Source organism: Portunus trituberculatus, chromosome 41, assembly GCF_017591435.1.
Source record: "Portunus trituberculatus isolate SZX2019 chromosome 41, ASM1759143v1, whole genome shotgun sequence".
Taxonomy (NCBI): Eukaryota; Metazoa; Arthropoda; class Malacostraca; order Decapoda; family Portunidae; genus Portunus; species Portunus trituberculatus.
The window spans coordinates 19,275,629-19,291,913 of NC_059295.1; the positions used below are offsets into that span (position 1 = coordinate 19,275,629).

The following is a 16,285-nucleotide window of genomic DNA, read 5'->3' on the forward strand; positions in this document are numbered from 1 at the left end:
GTTTGCTGTAAAGCGTATAGTATAATTAAATAAACAATTTTCTCAATACATTTGTTGCGTAAATTGCGTACGTCTTTGTTGTAAGAAAGCTTATAGTTTAGTAAGACAAACAGTTCTTCCTTACGTAAGGTGTCTCTTTGTTAAAAAGCATCATGTGTATCGTGTGTGTATCCTTGTTGTTTCCTTTTCAGGGTGAGCGACAGCGGGCTCTTGACAGAATACATGGCTAATTGAGCGGGAACAAAGGCAAGTGGCAGTGATTTATGCAAGGGACAAGGTCACATGAATAGAGAATCATGTGAAGTGAATAAAAACAATGTCGGAGGGTCCCTTGAAGATCAGTCACAACCATGAATTGCATTTCTCGCCAATAGGGACCCAGCGTGCCCTGCGAGGCGCCGCTACGTACACTGTCCCTAAACGCGTGGCTCAGCATGTGGCTCCCTTCATTGTACCACCACGCCACAAAGCAAGGAAGGAGTGAAAGGTATGACTTGTGATTATGTGGTTACTGTACTAATATTATTACTGCTATCATCAAATCTCTGGTAAATATTGCTCACCTACATCTTAAAGCAAATCTCAATAAATACTACTACTACTACTACTACTACTACTACTACTACTATACTGTACTACAATCATTAGCATCATCAGGACTCAGGTTAAGATTAAGATCGGCAGGTGAGCACTGAATCATAATGTTTTCTTACCTGCTTCATAATGTCATGTCCACGTCAGGTGTCATGCAAGTGATTGTGTCATTATTGTTACCTGGTGTGAGTTATCTGAATGCCTTGCCTAATGAACAGGTGTGTGTGTGTGTGTGTGTGTGTGTGTGTGTGTGTGTGTGTGTGTGTGTGTGTGTGTGTGTGTGTGTGGACTAGCCTTATAAGAGTACAAGGAAAACAGTAAACGCTACGGTGCTTTGAAAGGATGTTATTTCTTTCTTCCTTGTCTTCCCTTTTCAATTTCATTCTTCATATGTTCTCTCTGTGTCTTTCTCCACGGTGCGTGTCGGTACAATTGATGTCACACGACGGTCCTGCATTCTCTCTCTCTCTCTCTCTCTCTCTCTCTCTCTCTCTCTCTCTCTCTCTCTCTCTCTCTCTCTCTAGGGGGCCAGAAAGGTATCGTTGGAGGGACAAAAGGCTTCTGATTGCTAAATGTATTACAGCGCCATCTCATTCACCTGTTAGTTTAGTGAATGTACTCCACCCATTACCTTTATCTATATTTCTTAATTAATCGTTTGTCTTATTACATTGTACCGTTACTTTGTTTAATGTGTATTTTCTTCACATTTTTTTTTTTTACATTATTTTCTTTAGTTTGTATTTTTTTACTCGATTTTATAAAGATTTTCACGTTTTTTTTTTTTTTTTGCCAGATTTCCTTTCTCATGTTTCTCTATAATTTCTTACTTCCTTGTTCCACTGTGTAATTTTTCTTATCTCTCTCTCTCTCTCTCTCTCTCTCTCTCTCTCTCTCTCTCTCTCTCTCTCTCTCTCTCTCTCTCTCTCTCTCTCTCTCTCTCGTTCAGGTATTTTCTTTTTACTTCTTTCTGCAAATTTCATCGTTTTTCTTATTTCCTTTCACATGTTTTCTCCTTTTCTTTGTTATTGTCTTATTCTTTTATTTGTTTTTTTTTTCTTCACCTTTCATCTTTTTCCTTCCTCCTCCTTCCCTCCTCCTCTTCTTGTTCCTCATGTTCTTTCATTCGTTCCACATGTTTTTCCTCTTCCATCCTTTCTCGCTTTTTTTCGTCTATTTTTGTGTTTTCAGTTTTAATTTTCTTTTTACGTTTCTTTATGCATAGTTTCCTTCTTTCTTTTTTTCTTTTTTCTTTTTCCTTCCTTACTTATTTCTTTCCTTCCTTCCATTTTTCTTCCTTCTTTCCTTCATTCATTCTTTCTGTCCTTTCATCCTTCCTTCCTTCCTTCCTTCCTTCCTTCCTTCCCTCTTTCTCTATCTTTCCTTTCTTCCTTCCTTTTCTCTTTCCTTTCTTTCTTCCTTCCTTTTCTCTTTCCTTCCTTTCTTCTTCCTTTTTCTTTCCTTCCTTCCTCTTCCTTTCTCTTTCTCTCTCTCTCTCTCTCTCTCTCTCTCTCTCTCTCTCTCTCTCTCTCTCTCTCTCTCTCTCTCTCTCTCTCTCTCTCTCTCTCTCTCTCTCTCTCTCTCTCTCTCTCTCTCTCTCTCTCTCTCTCTCTCTCTCTCTCTCTCTCTCTCTCTCTCTCTCTCTCTAGGAATTGCATTTTGTGAAAGTCATGATATTTTCAAGAAATAATCGAAAAAAAAAATAAAAAAATACGGTTGAATATAAACATAAAAATAACTCCCGCAAAAAAAAAAAGAAAAAAAAACCCAGCTATTCACTATTTTAATCACAAAGATATAGAAATAAATTTAAAGATCTGCATTGTGTGTGTGTGTGAGAGAGAGAGAGAGAGAGAGAGAGAGAGAGAGAGAGAGAGAGAGAGAGAGAGAGAGAATGACCAATCGATAAGTAAGCAATAGAAAGAGAAAAGAGAAAGAGATGTGGCTGGTGGGTAGGAAAGGTGGGTTGAGATGAACAGTTAGATATATTGATGAAGACCCACGATAATGATGATAATGAGTGGCAATACAAGCAGAATCATTGCATATTCTCAAAAAGGGTAATGATGGGCCAAGAGCTAAAGACGAGGAGGAACAAAGACGAGGAATGACCATAAATCGCGGTGAATTTTTGCGTCTGTGTTTTCCGAGGTTGTTGTGGTCATCGTGTTCTCTTCGCCCCGTCATCAAGCCACGACCTCTCTTTTCTCTCTCTTTCTCTCTCTCTCTCTCTCTCTCTCTCTCTCTCTCTCTCTCTCTCTCTCTCTCTCTCTCTCTCTCTCTCTCTCTCTCTCTGCGCTTACTCATTCCTTTTTTTTTCTTCTTTATCTCCATCCTTACTTTCTTTCATAGCTTCATTCCATTTTCCTTACTTTCTTTCCTTCTTTTGTCCTTCCTTTCTTCATTTTGTCGTACCTTCCAACCTACATTCTTTCCTTCCTTCCTTCCTTCCGTCCTGCCTTCTTTTCTTCCTTCCTTGCCTCCTTCTCCTCTCTCCTCGTCTCTTAATCTGACCTCCATTCGCCTTTCCGTAGTTCCTTTCTTCCTGTCATATAAATAAAATCCTCATGGCCAAGCGAATTGAAGTCTTTCCAAGTTAGAGTTACAAAGTGAGATATTAAAAGATTGATTCAAAAGTAGTGCTGTATATAGATGAGTAGTATAAAGTCAGGAATGAGGGATTTATTTATTTATTATTTTATGTAAGAGGGAAATACGGCCAAGGGCAAAAAAGTAAAATAAAAAAAGACCCTCTGAGGTTTCGGTCTCTAAAGAAATTAAATAAGAATATGTATAGTCGGAAGGGGACTCTGAGGATGGGGTAGGAATGTTAGTGCTGGAAAATTTAAAAGGAGATGAAACACATTGATGAATCTTAATGAGAAGTGAAAATACAAAGGTGGGTATGTATTATGTAGGGGCTGCCAGATGTAGGCCTGGTGGCATATTGAAACTCCTTTTATTTTCTTATATTCCCATGTTTTGCCTTTATTTTTGCTTCTACAACTGCCACTGATGTCCGTCACTGCCTTTTCTTCTGCTGTTGAGAGAGAGAGAGAGAGAGAGAGAGAGAGAGAGAGAGAGAGAGAGAGAGAGAGAGGTATAGTAATAGTAGTAGTAGTAGTAGTAGTAGTAGTAGTAGTAGCAGTAATAGTATTAATAGTATAGTTGTAGTAGTAAGTTAAATGGGTTAGAAGATTTCCTTTCTGCTTGTAGAAATGCTATCAATGTCCTGATATTAATATTTCCTCCTTTTTCTTGTACAGATACTACTGATGTCTTTTACTCCATTCTGGCTTTGATACTGTTATATGCTTATATCTTTTATTTCTGTTGGTGCTGTTAATCATTATTTTTTCTCCTGATACTGCTACTACTAATATTCCTTTTGCTTTTTACTTCTACTGTTGCTACTGATGTCCCTCTTTTTTCTCCCCTTTGTCCTCTGATCGTGCTTCTCCCTGTACCAGCATCAGTACTTAACTCCGGCTCGTAAGTTTCCACAAAGGTTACTGGCAAATTTCTCCCTTCCACCTTGTATTATAAGCCACCCCATCACTCACGCTCCCTGGCCCCCATTACTCATGCGACTCTCCATCACTCTTTATGCTCTCTCCCTCTCTCCTTCTCTTTTGGCTAAACCCATCACTCTTTTCGGCCAATAACCCCATCCATCCTTAGTGACCCTTAACCCCCAACCCCCCTTTACTCTCCATCCATAACACCCACTTCTTCTATCCCTCTCCCTTCTTTTCCCTTTTTTCTATCTCTCTCTGTCTTCCTTTCCCTCCTTGACCTCATAAACACTTCAACTGCAACCCCCTTTCTCCCTATTATTTCATCTTGTGTGTGTGTGTGTGTGTGTGTGTGTGTGTGTGTGTGTGTGTGTGTGTGTGTGTGTATATGTGTGCCTCCTCAGTGTTATGTGTGTGGTGTCTGTTTTTTGGCTTCCAATCCTCGCCACTCGTTGGGTCTGAGAAGTGTTTTTTTGTGGTTTAATTTTTTCAATACGATTTGGGTTTGTGGTTCACTGAGAGAGGGCTTATGGTATTGGTTGTACTCATTGGGTCTCTCTCTCTCTCTCTCTCTCTCTCTCTCTCTCTCTCTCTCTCTCTCTCTCTCTCTCTCTCTCTCTCTCTCTCTCTCTCTCTCTCTCTCTCTCTCTCTCTCTCTCTCTCTCTCTCTCTCTCTCTCTCTCTGAAGATTAGCTATTTATTTTTCATATCCTTCAACTTGGATTTTTTTGGTTTATATATATCTGATTTTTTTTTTTTTTATGGAGGAATATAAATTATTGAGGATTCTTTTGAATTAAGGATGTTTCCCAAGTAACATACACATGAATGGGTTGACCGATTTCTTTCCCACAGATGTTTTCAAATTGACATCATGTTGTAAAGCGATATCTATAGATGAACACACACACACACACACACACACACACACACACACACACACACACACACACACACACACACACACACACACACACACACACACACACACACACACACACACACACACACACACACATTCCGAGTTTATTTAGTAAAATCTAGAGCTCATCATATTTCTGTCTTGATATGATCTAAATTATTTCAAGAAGGGATTGGGAAGTTTTCTGAAGGGCAATTTCTTTCTACTTACTTGAATTTTTCTCTTTTTTTTCTTTTTTGTGAGTTATGATTCAATATTTTTTTCTTATCACATCTCCGCATTTTTCGTCGCAAAAAAAATGCACAATAGGAGGAGAAGAAAAATAGAAACAGAAGAGAAAGAACAAGTCAGAAATCGTAAAAATAATCAACCAAATGGTATTATGTGGTGCTTCCCTATGTTGCCCGCGTGAGACTTCAGCACGTATTCTCAAACACTTCCGTGCTTCACCTCGACTATTTCAAAGGCCTTTATTTAAATATACACGAGTTTTTTAAGGTGTTTTTACAGTGCTACAGACAGAATGGCAAGGTTTTTTTTACTATTAACTGGAGAAACACTTGAAAAACCCACCTAATTTTTTCTTTTTTTTTTGTGGTCTTTGAAAATAGTTGTAGTGAGAGAGCAAATAGTTTCTGGATATGGGCCTTCATGCTCACTATTACAACTTATACAAGGATGTGTTTTTTTTTTTTTTTATCTCTATAGCCTGACAGAGCAGTGTTTTAAAATATGGGTCTTTATGCTCGCTATCCATTACTACTTATACAAAGGTGTCTTTTTGCTGCTTTTTTTTTGTGTTGCCTCTGATTCACGATAAGGAAGAGTTGCTTTGTATTGTTTTTATCGGTGCTGGCTCATTGAACTCTGAGTGGCAGAGGGACAAAAGGTAATACGATATTGCATGGAAAAAAAAAGCTGGAATTATTGGTCATGGAATATACATTAAGAACCGGTATTTTATTATTTTTTTCCACTCGTAAATCTGTATTGTTTAAATTATGTTCCTCCATGCATCAGTGAAATAGTAAGTACACTATGTGATGTTCTCCTTCATGTTAAACAAGTGTGTGTGGATTGTGTTGGTGAGAAAGCACTAATTGAACCATTTTTTTTTTTTTTTTATATATATGAAGTCATTTTCCATTCGTGAGTGAAATAAGTTTGTCATGCGGTACTCTCATTCATGCGTTGGTAAGGTGAGCGTGTGTATCGTGGCGGTGAAAAAGAAACAGTATAGCGGAGAGAGACAGGGGAAAAACTGAATGAACCAGAATTTTTTTTTTCCTTATTTCTTGGAGTTCTTCTTTGATCAGTGTTATTCCATGCATCGATGAAGTAAGCAGACCATGCGATACTCTCATTCATGTTGTGGTGAGACACGTGGCGGTGAAAAAACACAGGATGAAGGAGCAAATCATTATTTTTCTTTAGGCATTTCCAGGAACAATCTTCGGTTATGATACTCCTTTTTTTCTTTTGCTCTCATGTTTATTATATCTGTACTTATTCTTGAAAACATTTCCCATGAAGATTTTTCTCTCCTTTTCTTTATCTTTCCAGCCCATTACCTTTATGTTTTCCACTCTTATCTTTATTATCTTCCCCTTACCTTATCTGCACCTTTCCCATGCCCCTATATCTCTTTTCTTCGTCGTAACCTCCTTTTCAATTTCACTTATCATACTCCTCATCTCTTTCCCTATCCTTAATTCTCCTTCACTTTTTCATACCCTTTTCTTATCTCTCCATGCACAATTTTCATTCCTAAATTCCTCCAGTCTCACAGAACCTTCCCATCCACCTTCCTTGCATCTCACCCATCTACTACCCGTCAAAAATCCCTCCCAAAAACCACAATTTGATATAAGACAATCCTGCTATCCACCACCTAATCCTCACTCTCATTTTCTCTCCTGCCACACACTCATCACTCCTCTCAAAGCCTTTTTATCTACTTCATCAAATCCATTCCCATTCTCTACTCTTGTCCACGCCTCCTCGCACCTCCTACAGCTCCTTCGCCACGGCAGCTACACAATCAATTAATAGCGTGCCCCTCCCAGGTAAATAACACACCTGAACACTACTCTATACCTGCTTGACACCTGTCCTCCCTTGCTGCTATCAGATCCACGCCTCGTCCTTATCAGGTGAGGGTGGAAAGAAGAACAGGAACAAGAACGAGCGGGTTGCCGGAGAGGAAGAGATGATGAAAGGGAAATAGAAATGAAATGAATAGGTGGAAATTGGGATGAAGAATAAAAGGGAAAGGAAAGAGGAGGTTTAGGTTTAATGATAGTGGTAGAAGAGAACAAGGAAGAGAAAGAGGAAAAAAAGTAGGAACATAATCTAAAGGATGAAAAGGAATAGAAAAAAAGAAGAAGAGTAGATACACAAATTGAATGAAGAGGAAGAGGACTCACTAATTTTGTAAGAAGAATTCATAATCTCTCTCTCTCTCTCTCTCTCTCTCTCTCTCTCTCTCTCTCTCTCTCTCTCTCTCTCTCTCTCTCTCTCTCTCTCTCTCTCTCTCTCTCTCTCTCTCTCTCTCTCTCTCTCTCTCTCTCTCTCTCTCTCTCTCTCTCTCACATAAGATGCCAGATAAGCTCTCAAGGCAGAGAGGGAGAGAGAGAGAGAGAGAGAGAGAGAGAGAGAGAGAGAGGAAGAGGAAGAGGCCACTGGGATGATCGCTCTTCTCGTGAGAGTGAAATTGCACGTTGAATTATTTATTATTACAAATTATCCCTGAAGATGAGGAAGAGAGGAGGGCGGGGATGAGGTGGGCAGGAAGCCGGCTATTAGTGGGACCGGTTCCTCAGCTCCTCACCTCTCCATTATTGACAAGTGGAGGTGTGAGGTAAAGAGTGTATTTGCCTCCTTCTCCTCCACCACCATCACCACCACCACCACTACCAATACTACTTCCTCCTCCTCTTCCTCCTCCTCCTCCTCCTTCTCCTTTCCTTTATATCTCTCCATCCCCCTTTTATCATCTTTTTTTTTTTTTCTTTCTTTTTTCTTCTTCGTTTCTTTTTTCTCTCTCGTTATTTTTTCTACTTATGTTTTTATTTACATATTTTCCTTTTATCTACATTTTTTTCCTTTTCTAACTATTGTTCATTTCCTTTTTCGGTATTTTTACATTATTTCTGACATTTTTATTCTATTGCATGTCTTTTATTAACATTGATTTTTTTTTTATTCATTGCTTCTTCTCCCTATTTCTCATCTTCTTTCTGTTTTCCTCCTATTTCTTTTCTTGCTATATTCTTGAAAAAAAAGTCGATTTATAGTGTTAAAAGTGTTGCTGTTTGAGATAGAACACTAAATCTTTCCTCTTCTCTTTTCTACTAAATTATTCTTTCTTTTTCTTTTGTGTGTGTCCTATTTGTCATATTCCTACCCCTCTTTGACTTTTCCTCCTCTTCCTCCTCCTCCTCCTTCTCCTCCTTCTCCTCCTTCTCCCTTACCTCCTCCTTTTTCTCCTCGCTTCCAGTTTTTATCCTTTCCATTACTGTCAGATAGAGATTGGAGAAAATGAATTTATTTCCTTATTCTTCCTCCTCCTTCTCCTCCTCTTCCTTCTTCTTCTTCTTCTTCTTCTTCTTCTTCTTCTTCTTCTTCTTCTCCTCCTCTTCCTGTTCCTCCTCCTCTTCCTCCTTCTCCTCCTCTGCTGACTTTAAAACCTTATTACACTTTCACTTGCTCTTTCTACTTGTTTTTTATTTTTTATTTTTTGAGAATTTTGAGAGACACTTTCGTTATCATTATATTATTTTCCTTTCATTTTTTTTATTTATATTGTTTTTCATAACTTTTACTTTACTTTTATTTCAATTATTGTTTTATATTTTATACTTAGAAATGACATGTTTGTTCTATATATTTTTTTTCATTTTGGTTAATATTTTCAAGTTTTTCTCTTACTTTCCCATATCTTTATCAGAGAGAGAGAGAGAGAGAGAGAGAGAGAGAGAGAGAGAGAGAGAGAGAGAGAGAGAGAGCACACCCCCTATTTTTTCCTTATCTCTATTATGTGCGAAGGAGAATGAAAAAAAATGCATTGAAATGGAACACTGAACCCATTTTAGGACTGGTGAACCAAAATGTAAAAGAAAGATGGAAAGAAAAGATGAAAATTAGTAGTCACGACTTGAATTTACAATATGACATAGAAATATCGGACGAAGAAGGTGGAGGAGGAAGAGTACGAGGAATAGGAGGAGAAGGAGGAGGAGGAGGAGGAGGAGGAGGAGGAGGAGGAGGAGGAGGAGGAGGAGGAGGAGGAGGAGGAGGAGGAGGAGGAGGAGGAGGAGGAGGAGAAAATTAGAGGGTAAAGAGAAGGAGTAATAACAGAAGAGAGAGAGAGAGAGAGAGAGAGAGAGAGAGAGAGAGAGAGAGAGAGAGAGAGAGAGAGAGAGAGTTAAATAGAGAAAAAATAATAGAAATAAAGAAGGAGGAGGAATGAAGAGACGAAAAAGGAAAAGAACGAGAAAGAAGAGAACGAAGAAGGAAGAACGCAAAAAGAAAGAAAATAAGAATAAGATGCAAGAGGAAGAAGAGGAAAAGATAAAAGAAGAAGAACAGGAACCAAAAATCAAAGTGGTTAAGAAAGAGGATGAGGATTAAAAGAAGGAGGAGGTGAAGAAGAAGGAGGAGGAGGAGGAGGAGGAGGAGGAGGAGGAGGAGGAGAGGAAGAGGAAGAGGAAGCGGTAAAGAGGAAGAGACAAGTGAACATCCATCATACCAGAGACGCCGTAACCTGTCGTGATCTTACTGATAAACACAACCAAGCGACGATCGAGAAAAATTATGCATATTTTACGGAACACCTCAATTATCTCTCTCTCTCTCTCTCTCTCTCTCTCTCTCTCTCTCTCTCTCTCTCTCTCTCTCTCTCTCTCTCTCTCTCTCTCTACTTGTTTTCCTTTTCTCTCTTATCTTTCTTTTTTAGTTCTTTTTTCTTCTTCTTCTCTTTACTGTGTTCTATCTTATTTTTCTTTCCTCTTTTATTTTATTTTTTTTTGTTTTCCTGTTTTTTTCCTCTTTATCCGTGTTATTCTTCCTTTTTTCCTCCTCACTTTCTTTTTTACTTCTCTTCTCTTCTTCTTCCTCTTACTTCTTATGCTAATTCTCTAATTTTTTCTGCTCCTCTTTTTCTTCCTTCATTCCTGCCGTGATCTTTTCTCTCCCAATCTTTTTCTCTTTCTCGTCTTCCTCCTTATCTTATTTTTCTTCTCTTTTTCCCCGTTCTACTCTCTCGTTTCTAGCTTTCTGATTCTCTCCTTCCCCATTCTTGCCTTAATCTACTCCTTCTTTTCTTCCTTTTTAATCTTATTTTTGTCCTCCCCTCCTTTCCTTCTCTCCTTCGTTACTTGTTCTCCTCTTTTCCTCCATTCTTGTCTTCCTCTCATTCCTCCTCCTCCTCCTCCTCCTCCTCCTCCTCTCTTGAATCGCAACATGAACTTAAAAGAGAAGGTTCATGAAGTTATTAAAAGGAGGGAAGAGAGCAACATAGAGGTCAGATCTCTCTATATCAAGAGGTGGAGGAAAAGGAGAGAAAATATTTGGTGGTTAGGGAAAGTGATCGAGAAAGGTGCAGCATTTGTAAGAGGAAGAGGAGGAGGAGGAAGAGAGAGGAAGAGAGGTGAGAGGAAAGGAAGAATAAGAGAGTTTCCAAGCTGATGATTTTTTGATGTTTTGACTTGTTCACTTGAGGTTAGTGTTATTCTCTTTGTGGTCGTTTTCTGAAGTGCGTTTTCCCTCCTTTAGTTAGTTTCTTTTTATTTCTCTTTTTCTTTTTTTTTTTTTTTTTTATTTACAATGGAAAGTTTTTGTTTTAAGGAGTTTTTTTTCTTGTTCCCATTTACTTTTTTTTTCATTTTAGTTATTTTTTTCTATTTTTTTATTTTTGTTTATAGAAGTGTTGTTTTTCATTTTCTGTATTTTTTTTGTACTTTCATTCTATTTTTTTTCTCCTAATTCAGAGTTTTTTTATTTTAGGTATTTTCTTGTTCATTCTTTTTTTTTTATCATATTTGGACATTGCTTTACTCTTTTCCTGGTCATTTTTTTAACCTTCATTTATTCAACTCGTAAATGTCTTTTTTTTTATGCTCCATGTTTTATTATCGTCATCATTACAACGGAGAAATTATGTTAGATTTTACACGATATATGAAATTATCTCGAGTCATTTCCTTGTTTTTCGTCATGTTTTTCTTTTTCCTCTTTTATTTGCACTTTAACATATGTACCCGTGGGAAGCATATTAAACACTCCCACACACACACACACACACACACACACACACACACACACACACACACACACACACACACACACACACACACACACACACACACACACTGTTATGCAGGTCACATTGACAATTTACTCTAATGGCTGTGGAGTAAATAGGGCAGACGAAAGAAGGAAGAAAAATAGGAAAATGAGAGACATAATGGATATGGAAGAGAGTATGAAGACTTTTCCCTCAGACACTGACCTCTATGTTCTCTTTTTTTCCTTCTCCTTTTTTTTTTCCTCTATGTGATTTATTTGCTTCTTATTCTTTTTAGATTTATTTTGTAGTTTTTTCCCGCTTATTTCCTTCCTTTCTTCCTTTTTTCCTTGTTACTCAATTCCTGTTGCATTATTTTGTGTCTTGTTTTTTTTTTCTTGTTTTATCCTTTTGGAGGCAATTTCTTTTCTATTTTTATTCATTTTCTTATTTTTTTCCGGGAGTGTTATGTTTATTGGGGTCTTTTTTGTATATTCTCTCTCTCTCTCTCTCTCTCTCTCTCTCTCTCTCTCTCTCTCTCTCTCTCTCTCTCTCTCTCTCTCTCTCTCTCTCTCTCTCTCTCTCTCTCTCTCTCTCTCGATAAAGCAAATGTTTAGTAGTAAAATGTCCAAAATGTGTGTTTCTTCTATGCGTCTGGCGTGATGTGCTTCCCGTGGGGTTTTGCTTCCTCTCTCTCCCCTCTCCCTCTCCTCTCTCTTTTCTCCTCTCTCCTCTCTCCGTCCCTCACCAGCCGCTTCTTACCCCCTGCACCGCCAATTACCACTCTCTCACTCCTGGCTTGTATTTGTAATTTTCACCGCTCGTAACTTCCTGCAAGGGATAAGGAATTATTAATGTCTTCGTTGCCAAATTATTCACGTGTTACCTTATATCACGGTTGAAGGAAACGATTTTTTTTTGTTGGTCCTGTCGTTCTTATAAATGATGTGTGATCTTTTGCCCCGGAAGTATTTGCTAGTATCACGGGTCTTCAACTTGAGGTAGGTAGGTGTGCTTATAAAGAGGGGTGTGTTTGTATGTATGTATGTGTGCGTGTGTTTGTGTGTGTGTGTGTGTGTGTGTGTGTGTGTGTGTGTGTGTGTGTGTGTGTGTGTGTGTGTGTGTGTGAATGGGTGGGTGTGCTGTGTTCAATATATCATTCGTATCCATTTTCACCTTTGCCAACTGCCACAATTACGTTTATATGTTCACTCTTACGACTCCTTGGCTGGTCTGTGTCTGGAGAAGTCAGTGCAGTAGGAGTAATGATGGGGAAGGTCACGGCAGTTGTACCATTACGAAGTGCACCAGTGTCCGCTACCCGGATACGAGCTGCATATTGCTGGTGAGAGAGGGAGGTGAGGATTCCAGAGGCCGTGGGAGCTGCTTGTCTGCCTGGACTGCTTTGCCTGCTTGTCTGCCTCCCGCTGCGTCTGCCTACTTGCCATCCTGTCCGCTTGCCCGTTTCGCAGCAGCGGGTGTCGGGGTTTGTTCATCTCAGCCACTCAGACAAATATGGGACGCTTTGCCGACTGTCTGCTCGCTGCTGTTTGTCTGTCCCTTCCCGGAAAGGATGCTTCCATTTACTATTTACTCTCTTCTCTGAGATACTGCAAGTGTGACTGTTGCCTTCCCTCCTTTGCTTGGTTAGGGCACATGGCGGTGTGTCGACCAGTCTACCTGCTTTCCTGCCCGGGTGTTTAGTTATTTGCCTTACCTTCATGTGTTTTTGCCATACGACTAACCATGTGGTGGGAGGCTGTGATGCACCTCTTGCCTCCCGTGATCAGCCTTAAGTGTGGCGAAAGTTTTATGAGAGAGAGAGAGAGAGAGAGAGAGAGAGAGAGAGAGAGAGAGAGAGAGAGAGAGAGAGAGAGAGAGAGAGAGAGAGAGTAACATGTAATTCTTAAACAGGAAAAACAAAACAAAACAGATATTGAACCATGTAGCCTCTAACAAGCACTATAAAAGACAGAGTTCCCAGCAGTATAAACACTTCCTTCTTACTTACCGTAGCGTTGAAATCACACAGGAAGGGCAGACTTGGTAAGAAAAAATATTTACACTGACTTAAGCCCGGATGATAAATAAGAGTGACTCGTGCGTTCATTTCCACGTAAAGACGATTAAGGAACAATCACAAAACAGATCAGTGTTGAGAGCAAGACAATTCATGCTTAATCTTTTCTTGAGCTCGTTTGTTTCCACGTCAGTTATGAATGTTTAGGAAGGTAATTACAAGTGGGTGGATGGGAGGTTAATACGCTAATAAGGCTTTTTCCTATACACCTCACTGGAGTGGGTGATGGAGAGGCACACTGGCAGCTTTAAGTCTCATGGTTAATAGCAGCGCTCAGAGTTATTCCTGGCCGTTAATTGTGTGCATATATTTGGTATCGATTGTGTGCATGTGTGTGTGTGTGTGTGTGTGTGTGTGTGTGTGTGTGTGTGTGTGTGTGTGTGTGTGTGTGTGTGTGTGTGTGCTTGATTGCGTTTGCGTGGGTGTACGTTTCAGCCCTTCTATCGACTCTTTTTTACTATCTATTCATCAATTTTCATCACACGAAACCTTTATTCTTTTCTTCGCATGGACTATATATTCACACACACACACACACACACACACACACACACACACACACACACACACACACACACACACACACACACACACATACACACACACAAACTTAAATTAGATGACGCAGCTTGATAACATTTTTTTTCCCTGCTGTATATAAGTGAAGTGTAGCGGCGTTTGATCTCTTTTTATGCTTGGCTGGGGAAGGATCATTACTCAGTGGGTCGAGGGGTAGTGTGGCCATCGCGGGCTCCACCAACACCTCCATGTCGAAAGGAAAATGAAGCTGAGCGAACCGTCTTGTCGTAGCGGGAAGAGTGAAGATGCTCAGAGCGTCAGAAGAGAGAGAGAAGGTGCTGCAGGTTGGAAGTGTAGCCTTTGTATTGGTGATCTCTGGTTCCTCTATATTTTCTTTCCTTTATATTCTCTTTTCCTTTTCTTTTCCTTTTATTAAACACAATTCTGACTTCGTTGGTCTTCAGTTTACTTCTCCTTTTCTTTTCTTTCCATATTCATTTTCCTTATTATTTGGTGATTTTATGCAGCTTTAGCAATTTATGTGGGGATTAAAATATTGACGACTGTGGCCATTAACCTTCTCACCTCCATAGACTTTTCCTAATATCACTAAAATCGTCCAGTCGTACCTAAAACTTACAGTAAAATAAAGCGTTCCAGTGTTGAAGGAGTTAATATTTTTTTTCTTTCTTTCCTATTCTTTATTACAATTTTTCAAGTAGTGATAGTTTCCTAAACTGGTAATAGTAGACGAGGCAGCATTTGTAGTACCAGCAGCAACTGTAGTAGTAAAGGTATTGTTGTAATAGTATTATTATTAGAAGAAATAGTAACCAGAGTGGTACTTCTGGTATCGATAGCGGTGGTTGTTTTGATAATGATACAAATGAGAAGAAGTCAGTGTTGTTGAGATCTGATTAAAAGAACAACAAAAAAACATCCTGAACATGCCCTGTAGCAAATTATAAGAAAACGAATGTGGGAGATTGTAACTAGGAGCTAAAGAGAGAGACAGAAAGAAAACAAAGACAAGCAGAGAGACAAAAATAGAGAGAGAACAAAAAAAAGACTGATTAGAATTTATACTCGAGAGATTTGCTGAACCAAAGGAGGGAGAACAAAAGCAGGTCCAGGGCAGAGTTTGGAGGTGCTGACCAGTTTCCCTTCTCGCCTAACTCGTCTTCCCCACGTGTCTCCTTGTCGTGGTCTTAACGGGGTGGCTTTACTAGGTGACACGGGGCAACAAAAATCCAAGCCCGAGAGAGAGAGAGAGAGAGAGAGAGAGAGAGAGAGAGAGAGAGAGAGAGAGAGAGAGAGAGAGAGAGAGAGAGAGAGAGAGAGAGAGAGAGAGAGAGAGAGAGAGATCTTCAATGAACACTCAGTAAATAAAGTATCTCAAAGCAAGTACATAGATAGATAGATAGAGAGAGAGAGAGAGAGAGAGAGAGAGAGAGAGAGAGAGAGAGAGAGAGAGAGAGAGAAAGAGAGAGATCGTGCCAGAAAGACTTCAATGAACACTCAGTAAGCAAAGTATCTCAAAACAATTGGATAGACATTTTGCGAATTCAGGGAAGTTGGAGCCAAGTGAAGCCTGTCGTGTTTTTATTTAGTAGTTTGATATAATTTGATCTTATTTCGGAATTGTATTTTTTTAATGGTAGAGAAGTATGAAGATTAGTAACTTGGGCGAGCAGGGAATTAAGGACTATGCTTCTTTTTATCTATTTTTTTTTTTCCATTAGAGAGTCTGGGAGTAATACATATGTAGCACGGGAATCTTTTAGGGAGGAGAAGCAAAAATCATCAGAGAAAACCTGGAACATTTAAGAGTACAAATATGCCAAGATGATAAGAATAAACATACCGTCAGCGTGTTTTTTTTTTTTTTTTTTCTTTAAGTTTGAGAAGAAAGTAAGCCATCTGGAGTTCTGCAAGGTTCCTGGAGGCTGTTTTAGGGTGACCTGACTTGTATGTGTTGACGAAAGGCAGAGTGACTAAGATTCGAACTCTGATATGCGTGAGGAAGCTATAAAATTCCCTCTACGTTAAGTCAAATACTGAAATTGTGTGTGTGTGTGTGTGTGTGTGTGTGTGTGTGTGTGTGTGTGTGTGTGTGTGTGTGTGTGTGTGTGTGTGTGTGTGTATGTGTGTGTGTGTGTGTCCCCGTGAGTCCGTCTGTCTGTACCTGTCTGTAAGTGTCTAAAAACATACTTCTTTAAATATTCCATTTGTCAAGAACAGGATGCATAATTCTCTCTCTCTCTCTCTCTCTCTCTCTCTCTCTCTCTCTCTCTCTCTCTCTCTCTCTCTCTCTCTCTCTCTCTCTCTCTCTCTCTCATTATTATCCTTTCCTGAGCAATGCCTAACCC

At 39.3% G+C, this 16,285-nt stretch overlaps 1 long non-coding RNA gene across 1 annotated transcript in view; it reads left to right on the forward strand.

Annotated features, from left to right (window-relative positions):
- Positions 1 to 211: 211 nt before the first annotated feature.
- LOC123516584 overlaps positions 212 to 16,285 on the forward strand; it is a 204,889-nt gene continuing 188,815 nt past the window's right edge. The window contains exon 1 of the long non-coding RNA XR_006678241.1: positions 212 to 487. This is a non-coding gene — a long non-coding RNA (uncharacterized LOC123516584). The remainder of the gene's footprint in view (positions 488 to 16,285) is intronic.